The following is a 17,115-nucleotide window of genomic DNA, read 5'->3' as shown; positions in this document are numbered from 1 at the left end:
CCTCAAGCTATATTAATCCTTCAGACAAATGTAAACATTTCATTTCCTCCAAAGAGAACAAATATTCAATGTAGATTCTGTACTGGGTTACTTTTGGCCTTAAACTATGTTTCTATGCTCATCTTGTATATTTTAATGCCAAAACAATCTGCTAAGGCCCACTTATTTCTCAAGGAGAAGCACAGGAAGAGTGGTAGCAAACCACAATTACATTCATTATTAGTTATTAGCATATTAAAGAATTCTTATTTAGTAATTTACTATTCTAACATGATGTCTTATTTCTTCATAATCCAAAAATTACTTCCAGACCTCAAAAAGACTTCCAAGCAATATCTGAATACACAGACACATACCACATAAAACAGAAGAATGGTCCCCAACTGTAGCTGTCCCTGTCTATTTTGCATGCATAAATTACATCTGCATGCTAAGAAGAAAGAAATAGAACATTTCTTATCAAGACCTAGCTATATAATACAACATGCCAATGTTACAGGGCAGCTGCAACTGAAGAAGCAGGCAGAATTTCTCTGTAAAATACACAGCATATTTTTTCCTAGGAAGAAAGCACACACATTTACTGTCACTGGGAAGAGGCCTCTGCAATGTTACATCTAAATACAGGATATTACACATTTTAAACTCACACCTTTTCAGGCTAACCTGTGCCTTTTCATAGTCTTCAATTAAAAACCATGCTATCTGAATCACCTTCACACAAAAATTCTTTCCGGAGGACAGCAAATGAGTTCAGAAATAACTGTAATGCTTACAAACTGCCTATGCTCTGTTCATTTCTTACTCTTTCCAGCTGGATATCTGCAATTAAGAAATCATTCTCTCCTCTGCATCCGGCTCTCAGGAGCAGGTCTACTTAGAAAGATGACATCATTGCTACAGACATGCACCTGATTCTCAGGGAACTGCCCCTCCTCCAGCAAGCAGGTCATTTCTTTTAAAGTGACAGTCAGAAACTGCCTTTGCCAGCATGTTCTGAGCATTGCTGAACACACTCCCATCATCATTCCATTTTTTGTGTTTCTCCTGTTCTCCTTCACCCAGCAAGGATAAAAAATGATCCCTTTAAAAGTCAGCAGAAAAGGATTTCCATTTACAGCACAAAGTAAGCCAGAATTCATAATTCCTAAGCAACAAGCAGCCAAGAAAATTCTATTTTATCCCATCTTTTTGCACCAAACACATACAAAATACAAATGGTAAATTCTTTTTAATGAGCTTTCCAGAACATTTAACTTGCATTATGCACTCTGTTCTTTGCCTTATATTCATTATAAAATTCCCCTTTCCACCCTGACTACCTTTAATATATTACATACACATGATATAAATACAAATAGAATAACAATATGAAATGTGGGCACAATTCAGCAAACAAAGAAAACAATGGGTTGCTGTGAGTTTTCTGGGCTGTATGGCCATGTTCCAGAAGAATTCTCTTCTGACGTTTCATCAGGAGGGAATACTTCTGGAACATTGCTGTACAGTCCAGAAAACTCACAGCCACCCAGTGATTCTGGCCATGAAAGCCTTCAACAACACAAAGAAAACAATGACAAGTAGGCTTTTCTTGTCCCTGATGATGCAGTGGGTTAAACCACTGAGCTACTGAACTTGCTGACCAAAAGGTCGGCAGTTCGAGTCTGGGGAGTAGAGTAAGCTCCCACTGTCAGCTCCAACTTCTGCCAACCCAACAGTTCAAAGATATGTAAATGTGAGTAGATCAATAGGTACCGCTCTGGTGGGATAGTAACAGCACTCCATGCAGTCATGTCGGCCACATAACTTTGGAGGTGTCTACGGACAAGGCCAGCTCTTTGATTTAGAAATGGAGATGAGCACCAACCCCCAGAGTTGGACACGACTAGACTTAATGTCAGGGGAAAACCTTTACCTGTGAACAACCTTACATCCAATATATCAATTAGTATCTCATAATGGCTACATTAATCTAAATTGGCAGGGTATAGCCTCCTGCCTTCTCTCAGGATTCCTCCCATTTAGTCAGGTTTCTACCGAGGCATATTGCTGAACCATTCCAAGTTTTTTCTTCTTCTTCCAGAACACTTTGTATTGTACTTGGTGGGGGAAAAGAGGCAGAACAGCACAGTGGTAACAACTGGCAACACAGAGAAAGAGTCATCTAGTGTAGAGACAATAATATACCTGTCCATACACTTCATGTTGGAGCAGCTTCGATAGGGCTAAAGGATGTGCTGGGGCCAGCATGTCCAGCCAGCCTGATGAGTCAATGGAGCAACACTCATAGTAGCAGCCTACATCTGGGAGAGTTGTGGATGTATGTGGTGCAAAGAAGGAATGGGAGGGAGGAGAAAGAGACCAAGCAAGATGTCTTTGTACTTCTGACAATGAAACCTATATCCCTCTCTGTGGTGTCATAGTGTACTCATTTCCAAGTGTCACAGAGCATAAGAAAACTTAAAGTAAGGAGAGGATAGTTTATACTCTGCCTGCAGGTTTTAGCTCTCATGCTACAATAAGAATGTACAAAGAATTAAGACCTTCACTGCATTTTTTGTGTGTGTCAGGAGCGACTTGAGAAACTGCAAGTTGCTTCTGGTGTGAGAGAATTAGCCGTCTGCAAGGACGTTGCCCAGGGGACACCCGGATGTTTTGATGTTTTTATCATCCTTGTGGGAGGCTTCTCTCATGTCCCCGCATGGAGCTGGAGCTGATAGAGGGAGCTCATCCGCACTCTCCCCGGGTGGGATTCGAACCTGGCAACTTTCAGATCAGCAACCCAACCTTCAAGTCGCAAGGCTTTAATCCACTACATTGTCCTGAGAGTTGTAAACCAAGTTTCCATATTTTAGTCACTTTAGTCAACTGCCATGTTTAGTTTTTTCTCTCCATAAATAAAAGAGGTCCCAACAAATTTACTGATTCTTGACATTGGCCTATTTTTTATCTTGTAATATATCAAGGTAAAACAAATCATCCCACACAAAGAGATATGTTCTCATGTCAGTAGGTGGCTCCATTGAGTGGAACCTGAAATAAGCTCATTTTTTCTACTTTGCTTCTTAATTTTTGATGCTCTGGTAGAACACACCTCATCCAACATAGGGTAAAAACCCCTTTGGATGAAGAGCATCTCAATACATCGCAATTCTCATTAATATTTTAGATAATTTTTGTTTTTGAACACAGTTTCTTTACAGTGGAAAAACGTATGCCGTTATGGCAGTCCTTGTACCACTCACACAGATCTTTCTACATCTTCCTTCAGTTAGTATATCTGTTCATCGCACTTTCCCAGAACTCACCCAAGAGCTGTTCTTTCTTTTTTCTAGGTCCACTCTAAATGAACTGGTCACTTTAGGTTTTAAGTAACTAATTTATAATCTACCTTTTCCTCAAGACTGGACACTCAAGGCAGCTAAGTTTCCTTCATGTACACTGTCCAGAGAAATTCAGTCACTGATCAATCAAAAACCTAAATAAGTGTTCAACCAAATAGTATAACACAGCTTCCTGTTTTCAGTGTTTTTTTTAATTAATCATACATGTTGTAATATATGAAGTTCTAGTTTAATAACAATTGACCAATATTTAAAAAATGGTCTTTCATTTTTACACAGGTTTTAATATCCCGAAGGTCTTTGTCATTTGACATATTTTTTTTACTGTATCTGTGTACACAATGCTGCAGAATAAAGAGGATAGTTGCTATCATTTGTAATTCCTGTGATATGTGTAACCTTTATCAAGGTTACACATATGTGTAATTCCTGTGATATGTGTAACCTTTATCAAGAAATCATCTACTCTTGCTGTGGCAATACATTACAACATGCAATTGTCCAACCATTCTCTTTAAGCTTGTATCCTAAGATTTTAAATGTAGTGATCAAAATTGGTACCGGCTACACATGTTCATAATTATCTGCACCAATCACAATATGGAAAATCTACTGGAGTCTTTTATCCAAAGCAAAACACCTTTCAGTAACAGAGTTTGTTACTATAAGATCTGTTAACAGTGGTTAATGTGAAACATAATAAACTGCTCATGACAGAGAAGTATTGCTGAGCTCTGATTTATCAGACAAATGCTTCAGATATACTAACCACTTATCTACCATTTTTTCATCGTCTTTTGAACAGACAAGGTCCTTCTTATCTCACATGTTCTTTTTAGATGTTATAAAGAACTAGGGTTTGTCAGAGACCTGGAGGTATGAGAAGCAGGAAGTGCACTATTTTGTTCTTTTGTATATGTCTAGCCATTCCTAAGATAACATGAATCATTTCTTGATTTTCCTCTGCTGGATCGTGTATCAAGAAAAATGCTGATACTGTGGTATGCATCTGTTCTTGTGGGTTATGGTCTATATTAGCAATAGAAGTAAACAGATTATAAGTTTTTATTTTGTTTTTGTTTTTTAAAGAAAAAAGCTCATGTGAACAGTAAAAGAGGGGGGAAAGAAAGAGGAGATGGAGAAAAAGAGAGGGTATAGTGTAAGTTGCAGAGCCATGTTAGTTAGACAGTTCTACACGTAAGTCCATTGTATCACAGAAGACATTGGAGGGTATCGTTATACATATTATTTAGTACAGGAAGAAAGGAAGAAGGGGGGAATCCAACTATGGTAGTGGAAGTTTATCCTTCAGGATCTGCAATGATTTTTTTTGTTTTCTTATATTGTCTTGTCTTCTCTTCCAGATCTGCATGATGAGTGTTCCTTCTACTTATTTTATCAATTAATTTATTCAAAGTTTGTTTTTCTACTCTTAATAGTAGCCTTCCATATGTGAATCTTAACAGTTAATTTCTTTTGTTAGTAGGTTGGTAATACATGTGTAAATACTTGTAAATACTTATCTGTCATTCGTATAGGTTCTATACATTAATCGTCCTATATAAGTGTGTATATCTATAGTATCAACCTTCTTGAAATTGTAAACATTTCTATTCTACTTAAGAGACATTAACTCATCAATTTTCTAACACCTTTTTGCTCTTAAATATAGAAATTATACAGTTTATACACATTATTTCATTTCTGAAGGCTAAGAGGGAAAAAGAATGCACAAACTGAATGAATAATGTGGTACAGGAAGAATACGGTAGGAGCAGCTGCCATCACCAAAGGAGCCCTATAGCCGATTAACCAAGCTGACAAGATTTGCAATGCCACTGAGGAGGAAGGAACTTCTAATGTCTCATTTTTCTTTTCTTTTTTTTAAGCTTGGTTTTAGCAAAGATATCACCTGCATAATGTATTATTGTTTAAGCACATTTATTGAAGACTGCATTTGGAGGCAACACAAAAGCAAATATAGCTTATATCAATTACTGGATTTCTGCAGTAAGATGTATACCAACATCTGAATGATGTATTTGCTGTAAATACAGTATTTAAACTATATTACTTTAACCAATCAGTGATCTTCTTTGTAACTGACCGTTAAGATTCCAGCTTTCAATTACTGACCTGACCTTTGCCTCACTTGCACTCTGAAGTAATGCCAGCTGGGTTGGCTGAATAAATCTACTTATTGAATTACTGTTTCTGCCAAGCAGTGTCTGCTAATTGAACTAATATCAATTAAGTGCCATGCTCCTTGAATGAGCTAACTAGTCCACTAGTTTTAAAAAATTAAATAATTTGTTTTGTAAATTAAGGTGCAGGTTATTACCTATAAAGCTCTAAATGGTTCGGGACCTGCCTATCTTCGTGACCACGTCGTCCCCTATGAACCCACCCGATCGCTGAGATCTTCCGGGGAGGCCCTTCTCTCACTTCCACCCTCCTCACAACTGCATTTGGTGGGGACCTTCTCGGCTGTGGCTCCCCGACTCTGGAACTCCCTCCCTAGGGAGATTAGGTTGGCTCCCTCTCTACCTTCCTTCAGGAAACAACTGAAGACTTGGATGTTTCGGCAGGCCTTTGGAGATACAGTCATTAATTAATCAGCCCCAGAGGGTTTTAAATAATCTATCCTGTATTTATCACAATTTTACCATTTATGTGTTTTAGATGCAATTCTTTACCCTGTATTTTTGTTTTAATTGATATATTGTATTACTATTTTATCTTTTTATAGTGTGATTTGTATTATGTTGCCTATGTTTTGTTCTATGTTTTTTGGGCCTCTGCCCCATGTAAGCCGCCCCAAGTCCCCGCGGGGAGATGATGGCGGGGTATAAATAAAGTATTATTATTATTATTATTAATTCCTTTCAATTACACTATCATGATTGATCTAACTAAAGGTGCTGTGGAATTAACTGATTTGGGTTTTCAAGTGAAGTTATCACACAATTAACTTAATGATTTGTTAAACTGATTAAAATACTTTTTGATTGTACTAACAGAAATTTGAAATTTTGTTTGGATTTTTCATTTTTCCGGTATAGTCTATTTGTTGATTGAACTCTTTACTAGACCAGCAGTTCTCAAAGTGTGCTCCACAAAGCCCTGGGACTCCGTTCTTCCCTCCTCCTCCTCCCCTGTTCTAGTCCAGTCTGACCATTGGGCGCACGTACCCTGACTCTGCCTGCCTGGTTGCTTATCTTTGCATAAAGGATTGTCCCTCTGCGGCCACTGTCTGGGCCTAGCACCACCTTCTTTCCTTCTCTCTCTTTCTCTATTATTTCCCTCACGGTGGTGTCCTTCCTCCTCCCCTCCAAGTTTTCCCTCCTCTTTCCTGCTCTGCCACACACACCTCCCTTACCACCAAAAGCCTTTTTCTTCACCTCTCTTGCTTCGAAAACCCAATTTCCCACCCACTGCTTTGGGGGGTGCTTTGATTGTATTTTTCCTTTGCAATGCAAAAGGGAGTGGAACTGCATGGCCCCTCGAGTTTCTACTATTACTATTGTTTTATTGAAAGCTTTCATGGCCAGAATCACTGGGTTGCCGTGAGTTTTTTGGGCTGTATGGCCATGGTCCAGTAGTATTCTCTCCTGACATTTCGCCTGCATCTATGACAGGCATCCTTAGAGGTTTGTTCAGAGGTATGCTGGAAATGAGGCAAATGGAATGTGAAATGTCCAGGATGGGAGAAAGAACCTTTGTCTGTTTGAAGCAAGTGTGAATGTTGCAATTAGCCAGCTCAGTAAGCATTGAGTAGCCTTGCAGCTGCAAAGACTGGCTGTTATTGCCCGGGGGCATTCTTTGTTTGTGTTGTGGTTCAGTCTGACGATGAAGGTAGATTTCGGTTTTCATAGTCTGACACTGGAAAAGTTAGATAGCCTGAGCAGCAGGAGACTCTAAGAAGGCCGCAGGCAAGTAGCCAAGATGAGTTAGCAGGCCAGGATGAGATAACAGAGGCTTCAGCTCAGTGTGACCCTTCACAGCTCTCAGAACGGGAGGAGGGCAGCAAAGGTCAACTACAGCCAGGTGGTTCAGAAAGTAATGATGAGGAAGTCCAATTAGACAGAGAAGCAAGGTTGCTTCTGAGAACCAAATTCCCTAGACGTTCACTAAGGATTGCTGCCAAAAGGCTGGGAACCCAAGGTCAAAGGAATGCCTTCACTTTTTAAAGAATGGGTAAATAAGGGGAAATGTTCAGATCAAGCAACTTTGCTTTCAGAGCAAGACCTCCTGTTTTGCTCCTGTTTCAAGCCTCAAGTCCTAGTTCAAGTTTTGCCTATGTATTTTGGGAAAGTATTCTTGCCTTCATGTTCCTGCTTGTTTCATGTACTGTGGATTCTGCCTTGAAGATCATGTTCCTGTTTTAAGCCTTGTCATCTATGGATTTACTTGCTGTTTCCTGGGACATTGGATTCTATCTTGATTATTGCATTTACTTATTGCATTTTTGCCTTACTTTAGCTACTTTTTTACAAATAAACTGTTTATATCAAGTCTGTCTCTGTGGTGTGTGTTGAGAGCAAGGTGGACCTTGGCCGGGGTGCGACAGTTTGGGAGGTATAAACTGGCACTAGATTGTTTGATGTCTGGAATTCCCCTGTTTCTGAGTGGTGTTCTTTATTTATTGTCTTGATTTTGGCTTCTCAGTGCTAATCAAGCTGGCTAATTATAACATTCATATCTGCTTCAAACAAAGGTTCTTTCTCCCACTCTGGACATTCCACACATATATGCACTCTACTTGCCTCATTTCCAACAGACCTCTGAACAAACCTCTGAGGATGATCGCCACAGATGCAGGCGAAACGTCAGGAGAGAATACTACTGGAACATGGCCATACAGCCCGAAAAACTAACAGCAACCCGTCATTGGGGTAGCCATCTGTTGGAGTGTAAAATTGTTCTTTATTTTAAACGTTATAATAATAATAATAATAATAATAATAATAATAATAATAGTAGTAGTAGTAATAATCTCTATTTATATCCTGCCCCCCTCTCCAAACAAGACTTTGGCCATCTTTTGTCCTTCCTTCCTTCCTTCCTTCCTTCCTTCCTTCCTTCCTTCCTTCCTTCCTTCCTTCCTTCCTTTCGCACTGTGTGAATTAATTCACTCAAACACTCTCCTTTCCATCTGCAAGTGGCCGGGCCCATGCCTGATATATATACACTCTATATATTATAATATATAATATAACATATTGGGGCTCCATGAAAAACTTCTGCTTCAAAAAGGATTCTGCAGTTGAAAACGTTTGAGAACTCCTGCTTTAGACTACATGGATGATTGACTATAGCCTCTAAAAATAAAGAAGGAAAAAAGATGTTTACCTACATTTTATATGTGTTCATGGGAAGCATTGTTTGGCTGTGAAAATAGAATGCTGGACTATCTTGATCTTTCTTCCTTTTACACTATAATGTTTTAGGTTTATGATGTTGCACTCTAGAAATAATGACATGAGGTCTTCCACAAGAAGACTTACCAATTCAGATAGAATTCACCACTATCATAGATTGTTTTTGTACACACTTTAAATGCAAATATCAAATGTGAGAATAATGCAATTTTTGACATTTTCAAGAATTGTATCTGAAGACCTTCAGTAATCTTGTATTATCTGTTATCTGTCCTGGTGTCTGATGACTGTCTCCAACCACCAAAGGCCAAAAGGGACCAGCACTATTTTTTTTCCTTTGAATTCCAGAAATATAGAAAACAATTAAGCTTAATTTGCTGAATTTGCAGAAATGGGAGATGTCCATTTGAGCAGGTTGTTGGGAGAGTGGTACTTGGAGTACACAATATAAGCATTTTCTTGGGAGTATGCACTACTGAATTGAGTGTGGTTTACTTTGAAGTAGAGCTATATAAGACTGTACCACATGCCTTCAGTTTTATACTCACTTTTCAGTGAGACGTTTAAACAGACACTATAGGATTGTGCTTATAAGGCTGCGATTTCTAGATGTCTTTTGTGAGGTGGTGTCTATGGGGAGGGGTAGTAGCACTGCCAAGAAGGTGAGCACATGTAAACATCTGAATACGTGAATGTAATATGGAAAAATTAAAAAGTTTGCAAAGCAGGTCATTTAAATTTTTGGTAGCCCATGCAGATATGCAAATATGTGCATAAATATTGGGGGATGGGGGGAGGGAAATACCCCGCAGTTGTAAGTTCCACCACCCTATGAGCTAAAACTATTGGAAACACCCAGCACATGACCAAAGTGGCTACAAACCAAACTGGTACAAAAGTAAAGTATACTGGAATTTGGATTAGATTCACTTCAAGAGAGTCATCTCGTTGGGTGCTCTCAGACTGTGGAACCCTATCATGACATACCAGGGGCCCATCTATACAGTCCAAATGAGTTGGGACAGGGACTACGTGATATTTACATGATGGACGAGGCTCATTCAACCTAATGTCCACCAAGGGCATTTAGCCTTGTTCTCAGGCTCTAAAACCTCAGGCTCTAAAACACCGTACAAAATAAATTCACCAATTAAATCAAACAAGCATTCAAGTATATGCAATTTTGCTATGGTGAAAACATCAATAATATTTTGCTAAACATAATCTATGCAAATATGATGCAAAAGTATTATATTAACTTGGGGAGATGAGGCGGGATACAAAAATAAAGTTGTTGTTGTTGTACAGCAAGACTATATACTATAATTATGCCAGTACTAGTGCTACCTGTTCTTTACCTAACGCTTTCACTACTTTCCTGAACATTAGTTTTGATTCTAAATTTAATTTTTCCCAATTAGTTTTGGAACTTATTTTTTCTTCAGCGAAGCAGCACAATTATTAAGGAATATATATATATTCTATCAACCTGAAATTCTGTTCTAACAAAAACTTCAGCTGTAATTATTTTTTTATTTAAAAAATATGTTTCCCTATCACCTTATTAATTAAATGCTGACTTTCAGATACATACATACTTGCATGTTATGTGTGTGTAAAAAAACCTGCATCTGAGTTCCCTGAAACAGACATAACAGTTGTTCAATAAAGTCCACGAAATATATTAGCCTGTCTGCTCACCCATACGTTATCATCTGTGACACATGCAGCCATGCAGCACAATCCTTTGCATGGTGAGTCAGAACTAAGTTCCATTGTGTTCAACAGGGTTCATCCAGTAAACATACAGACTGAAAATCAGAGAGGCACACCCCTGTCATATGTAGGGGGGCAATACTTCTTTCAGAAACAATTATCTCAATAGCCTCTGATTGTAGAACCTTGTTGCAATTTTGTACTCTTTTGGTTTTTATCAATATTAAAAAAATTAGGTCACACAAGTATCAAAGCAAATTGTTAAAATAGTTTTATCTGAGGTGCATGTAACCAACCTTTTATATCTTTGCTTTCTATCTTCCATTTTCATAAAACTCAAAACAGAATACAGTGTTACCTCACTTATGGCGGGGGTTATGTTCCAGGACCACCCGCAATAAGTGAAAATCTGTGAAGTAGGGACACTATATTTATTCTATGTGTGGAGGAGAGCAAACCACAGACCACTTACTACAATGTAGTCTTTATTTTAGCAGTTACAAAATACAGTACACCGGCAGAGAAGAAGAATGGAAGCTAAACCCTTTTTTTGTTTCCAACCCTTCCCTCCCTCCCTTTATTTCTCCCTTTCCAAAACCCTTTGCACACCACAATAATCCTCAAAACAGTGAAAATACCGCAATAAATGTGTACATTAATATTTATTGAAAAACCGCAAAACAGTGAGGGAGCAAAAAGTTAACCACAAAGTAGTGAGGGAACACTGTACATGGTCATCCTCCCTATTTTTCCACACATTAATCCTATGAGGAAGGAAAGAATGACAGATGATGACTGGTCCAGTATCACCGAAAGAGCCAAGTAGGGGTATGAATCTGGGTAAGTATCCAGCATTCTTACAGTCGTTTACTATGTTGGTTGTTCGTTGTATGGTAGAACAGGAGCACTTAATTCTTCCCTATTAACTTCTCTGCAGACTAATAGAACCTCACAGTTCTACTAATCTACTGGACAAGCTTGGAGCATCACATTTACACACACTTTCCCATGCAAGGAGTGGCAGTTTTTAAAGATCCCTGCACTTGTTCTTCTCAGTTTTTATACTGTTGATTACATACTGATATAAACTACATCTGAAAAATGCATTACAGAAATAATCTAGTAAACCTGTTGATGGCGAGTAACTCCATCATGCATATTTCACACCAAAGTCAAACAAACAAAATGCAAATCCATAAGGAACAGTTAAAGTCTCCTTATTCTAACTTCTTCACCTCAGCGAATTCACCAATAGGAAGAGATTGGAGTCCTCTGTGATGCATGTATCTCAGAAATCACTGTACAGGAAGAAAGGAACAAACTTTCCCCCAGTCATCCACTGTCAGGACCCAGGCTACAGAACACCAATAACTATGCGCAGAGGCCGGATTCTATCTAATATCTTTATTAAAGGAATATATAAAGTCAATAAAAACAAGTGAAGAATATAGTTCAGAAGTAGACCTTTCAGGAAAGGTCAAGTATAGTCCAGGAAAATAATGTCCAATATGTGATATTAGAGTCCAAAGTTATAATCCATTAACCGAAACACACACTTTGTCAAGCAATAGTGTGGGGAGATGACAAGGTCTTTTAGTCCATTGAAGCTTGATGACAAGGCTGGAAAACAAACTAGATTCTTGGCTAAACAAGACTTAATACGAGGCAATCAAGAAACAAGAACAAGGTCCGTGGCGAGGTCCGCAGTCAAACGTGAAACAAGGCAGGCTTGGAACTTGGTCCGGGAACAAGGAACTGGGGTTATGAAGTCCACACACGATCTCACTCCTCAAGCTGACGAGTTGACTCCGCAAGGTTTCCTTTGCGGCAAAACACCTAAATAGGGTCTCGTTTCCCGCCAGAAGAACACTTTCCCTGGAGAACGAGAAGTGAAACCCAACTCCGTCCAGATGCATGACTCCTTAGAATTTCCCAAGGGAAGCAGACCTAATCAGCTAATTGTTTGGCTGCGATTCTGAGGCTCCGGCGATTAGCCTCCCTAGCTCCTCTATCTCTATTATAATTGTCCTTTCGAGAAAACGGGGGAGAATTCTGCCCAAGGCTTGTTTGGCTGACTTCTTGAGGGCAAACATCCTCCAGGTGCAGGGGCTCCGATTCTGGCTGAACCGGTGGAAATCCCATGTTTTCCTCTTCGTCTGCCACAATAGTACTAGGAACGGGACTACAAGGCCCATGAGACATCACATCCACTGAAAAAGAATATGACTAAATGACTTCACCTGGCATCAGGAAACATCCCATACAAAGACGTGATTGTACTGTAGATATATAACAACTTGTGTTTAGCAAGTATCACCTCTTTCCCGAGTCGGCACAGACATAATCTCAGACTTGATGAATCCACCTACACCAGGGTGATTTCATTCTGTACTATGAAGTGATGTCTTACAGTCTAGAAGCTTATTGAGCAACTTTGTAAGTAAAGTACAAAAATGTTTTGACAGTTGTAAATCAAAAATCTTCACACCCATGTCATTTTAATTTCTTCCAGCAGCACCTTGATCCTATGTGCCACTTATTTCTTACACACCATCTTGTGTGTAAAAAATAAGATTTTAGTTATCTTTCAACTCTACCAAATACAATCTGCCATGTATTTCTTATTATTCACAATTATTCAACAAGCCCCAATTATTAATAATCAAATCCCACAATGCTTAAAGTGGGAAAGGTGAAGCCTACAGGTCACATAACCAATCATATCATTTCTGCAGGACAAACCAATTTTGGCATTGTGGGGGCAGCCCCCCCCCCAAAAAAAAAACGCTCCAAACAAATGAGAAACAGACTTCTGGTCAGTTCCCATTTCAATTTTTCATTCTTTCTGCACATTTTTGCAGCTGGTATGGCCTACAGGAAGTTCAAGAGGAAGAAATGTAACCCCACAATCCAATAAAGTTGCCTACTACTGTCTTTCAAGACATCCGTATGAGTAACTAACGTGCCTTTTACTGGTTATCCAAAGTCTGAAGAAAATAATCTAGCAATCACAAGTATTCCCCCTATGTGGGCCTTATACCTGCTCATATGAAGATTAAATGGGTAGAGGGGAAGGGATATGAATGCACCATGCAAGCCCTGCTCCCAATAACTGCCTCTTCAGCTGTTGACCTTCCCATGTTGAGATGAACGCTTCCCATAGGGTTCTCTATGTGAACAGACCTGAATATTATCATGCTTCTATTCTAGTGACAGATTTAACAGTAATACCAAAAAAATGAAGGATACTTTCCATGGTTTTTGTTGGACAAGTGTGCTTTCATTAAGAACATAAAAATAATCACAGTTAAAACACTGGACAAAAGTTTCTGCCTCCTACAAGTCATGTGTCATTTAAAGCAAGAGACTTGAAAGATCCTATGAGGAAGAAAATTTTGCAACTTTGCTCAAAGGGCTGTCCAGTTTCACTAACTTCATAGATAAAAGCAATAATTTGTCTTTGACAACTTCCCCTTTTTTCAATACCTGCAAATTCAGTCACAGCTAATATAAGACCATTTTTACTAATATATGCAAGAAACCAGAAACTTCAGACTGAAGCTGTAATGCAAGACTGCCTTGAATGAAAAGTATTTTTTATCTAAGATATATAAATGCTTGATAGAAATTGATTCTAGGACTCATTGGAGATGTAATCTACTGCATGTTTCCCCCTTCAAAATACATGATTTCACTAATCATTAGGGATGTTTGGAGGAATGAGATTTCATGTATGACTATCTGGGTTGGGTATGTCCCATACTAGATCAGGACATAAGTTAGTTAATAACAACAAATAAATGCTGGTAGTAATTTTATTGCTATGGAATTTTTGTAAGGAAAAAACTGAAATATGACATTGATGTTGAAGCTGACTCATTTTAAACAAACTGTGTGTAAAAGAACAAATAAAATCCAATTTTGTTGGCATAATAGATTCATTTCACATATTACAAGCACTTTATGAAAAATAATTTTGAACTATTGACTGTAGTTTAAGACAAGCTTGGAGTGAACAGTATATTATATTGATATATAAAATATGAGAAGCAAGTGGTATTTTTAAAACCACCAACAAGAAACTCCTCACGTATCATATTTCATTTACAACAAAACCTAAGAAAAAGGGGTTCAGTGATAATACCTCTGCTCAGGCCAGTTACAATGGAAGTAGATGATCCTTCAGATGCTCTACTTCTAAACCATGAATAGCCAATGCCAGAACTTTGAATCGTGCTCAGAAACCAAATAAGAGCTGCTGCAGCTGTTCAAAAACTAGCAGGACATGTTCCCAAAAACCAGAAGTATTTTGAACTAGCAGTAATTATCAAACAAAGATAGTCCTACTATCACCCAGAACACATTCAATCAGTCCTACACATCCACAGATTCTGCATCCATTGATTCAAGCACTGAAAATATTTGCTTGAAAATATTCCCTACCCCAAAATTAATCTTTATTTTGCCTTTTTTATATAAGGGACACTATTTTACTATACCACTGTATATGATATGACCTGAGCATTCATGGGTTTCAATATTCGTGGGGGGTCCTGAAATGAAACTCCAGCAGATATCAAGGGCCCACTGCACTGAATATTCCTTTTAATTTCAGTGGTAACTTTCACTGTCTGTTGGCAGAGGACTTGGTAGGCACAGCACCTGTTCTTTAGGGAAAGTGGTTAAGCAATGACTGATACATTGTTGTCTAGCTGTATTCCTTTAGCAATGCTTTATGGAAGCGGTTTGAGTAATAAAGTTGCCACGGTAAAGCAGTAACCCCTCACTTTCAGCTAGAAGTCTATCAGAGGGACATAATGGTCAATAATATCAAGAGCCACCAACAACTTTAGGAGAACAAGTAATTCCCTGATGGCTCACCCAGCATAGATAGTCTATCAAGGCAGGCAGCGAAATGTCTGTGGTCAAATAATGCATATCTGACATGGATAAAAAGTCTCATTCAAGAAATGCTGGTTGTGCAGCAGAAACATGATTTTGAAGCTTGATTCTGCAGCCAGGTGTATAGGGATTCAACATTGCTCTTTGTGAACTGAGAAATTCCCAATGTTCTTTTACAGTTACATGAAGCAGGGAAAAGTTGACAGTGGCAAACAGCATTTCTTTCAGGGAAACCTAGATATCACTACATATCTCTCTATTCAGAATCCTCAATTCAACCAGGAATCTGCCTAACGCTGCACAAAAGCTGCTCCCAGGACAAAAAGCTGCTACTGTATTTCAAAATATTCCTGCCATCTTCTCCTAGGAACCTATATATATCTATAACATTATAAACAATATAGCTTTACAATTTAGCAAGCACTATTACAATCCAATTGCTAAATCTTTGGGCCCTTCCACACAGCCACGTAACTCAGAATATCAAGGCAGAAAATCCCACAATATCTGCTTTGAACTGGGTTATCTGAGTCCACACTGCCATATATTCCAGTTCAAAGCAGAAAATGTGGGATTGTATTCAACTGTGTGGAAAGGGTCTTTGATGCCAATGCAATCTATTATGGCAAGTATCACATTTGTGCTCAGTGAAGACTAAACGTAAACCCTGAGAATCCAGTGTACAGGTAGTCCCCAATTCATGAACAAGATAGGTTTCTGTAGATTTGTTCTTAAGTTGAATTTGTTTGCTAGTCATAACAGGTAATTTTATTATTATTATTATTATTATTATTCCCATTATATTTATTTATACCCAGTTTTATCTTCCCAATGGGAACTCAAAGCGGCTAGACATAAAAGCATTAGTATACAATTGAAAAAAAATACAAATATGCAAACATTAAAACAAATTTTTTAAAGTGTAACTCCAGCCAATTAATTTTGGATAGGATGGGAAAGAGTCAACATCCCTGCGGTGTTTGTTTTGCTCTCTGTGCCCCTGTTCAGAAGATGTCACAGCACTTTCTGTCCCTGTGATAATTGGATTTTGAAAAAAATGGCTTGTTGTGGGGAAAAAATTGGAGATAAAGCTTCAGTGGGGACACCTTTTCCCCATGGCCATAACTTTTCCATGAGTGAATTTCCCTTTCTAGGGGTAGATTTCTCTCACTTCCTGTTGTCTCACTCCCATTTTTAACTATAAGTTGTTTGTAAGTCAGATGTTTGTAACTTGGGGACTGCCTGTACTGTTGTAAACTTGCATAAAATCCCAGTGGCAAGTAATGCACATACTGCATGCAGAGGTTTTTTCATTAGGATGCACTCCTGTGCATTTATGTGGAAATAATTATCTTTGATTACAGACTCACTGTTACAGTAGGTTTCTGTATACAAGTTTAGCAACAGAGCAGAGAACTAGAAAAGTGAGCTGGAAATCGATATGATCTTGCAGGATGGAGCAAGAAGGAAAGACTTGTGACTCCTTAAAAACCAAGACATGTATTGTGGTATCAGTTTTGCATAGACCACAACAGATTTAATAAAACGAAGCTGTCCCAAACACATTCAGGATTTTCAATGTCTAAGGAACAAAACACATTTTGAAACAATGGTTTCTAATGTTCAAATATATCCCCCCCTCTCTCTCTATATATATATACACACACACACACACATATTCGTTTTATTTACTAACACTCCACACTTGTCAGGTTTAAAAGGTACAATACAAAAGTTAAAAAACAATTAAATAGTAGCAGTGTGATAAAAAC

The 17,115-nt window shown here is 38.4% G+C and overlaps 1 protein-coding gene across 10 annotated transcripts in view; it reads right to left on the bottom strand.

Annotated features, from left to right (window-relative positions):
• The window catches only part of usp54 (ubiquitin specific peptidase 54), a 107,405-nt gene that overhangs the window by 80,374 nt on the left and 9,916 nt on the right, over positions 1-17,115 (bottom strand). The window contains exon 1 of one of the 10 annotated variants that reach the window (XM_008114243.3): positions 777-1,014. The exons of 8 other annotated variants lie outside the window; for them this stretch is intronic. The gene's annotated coding sequence lies outside the window, so the exon portion shown is untranslated. Of the gene's footprint in view, positions 1-776; positions 1,015-17,115 lie in introns of those variants that run through there. One more of the 10 variants, XM_008114245.3, reaches the window with a different exon arrangement.

Source organism: Anolis carolinensis, chromosome 3 (genome assembly GCF_035594765.1).
Source record: "Anolis carolinensis isolate JA03-04 chromosome 3, rAnoCar3.1.pri, whole genome shotgun sequence".
Taxonomy (NCBI): Eukaryota; Metazoa; Chordata; class Lepidosauria; order Squamata; family Dactyloidae; genus Anolis; species Anolis carolinensis.
Note: the sequence above shows the minus strand (reverse complement) of the source record. Positions and strands in the feature narration are given on the sequence as shown.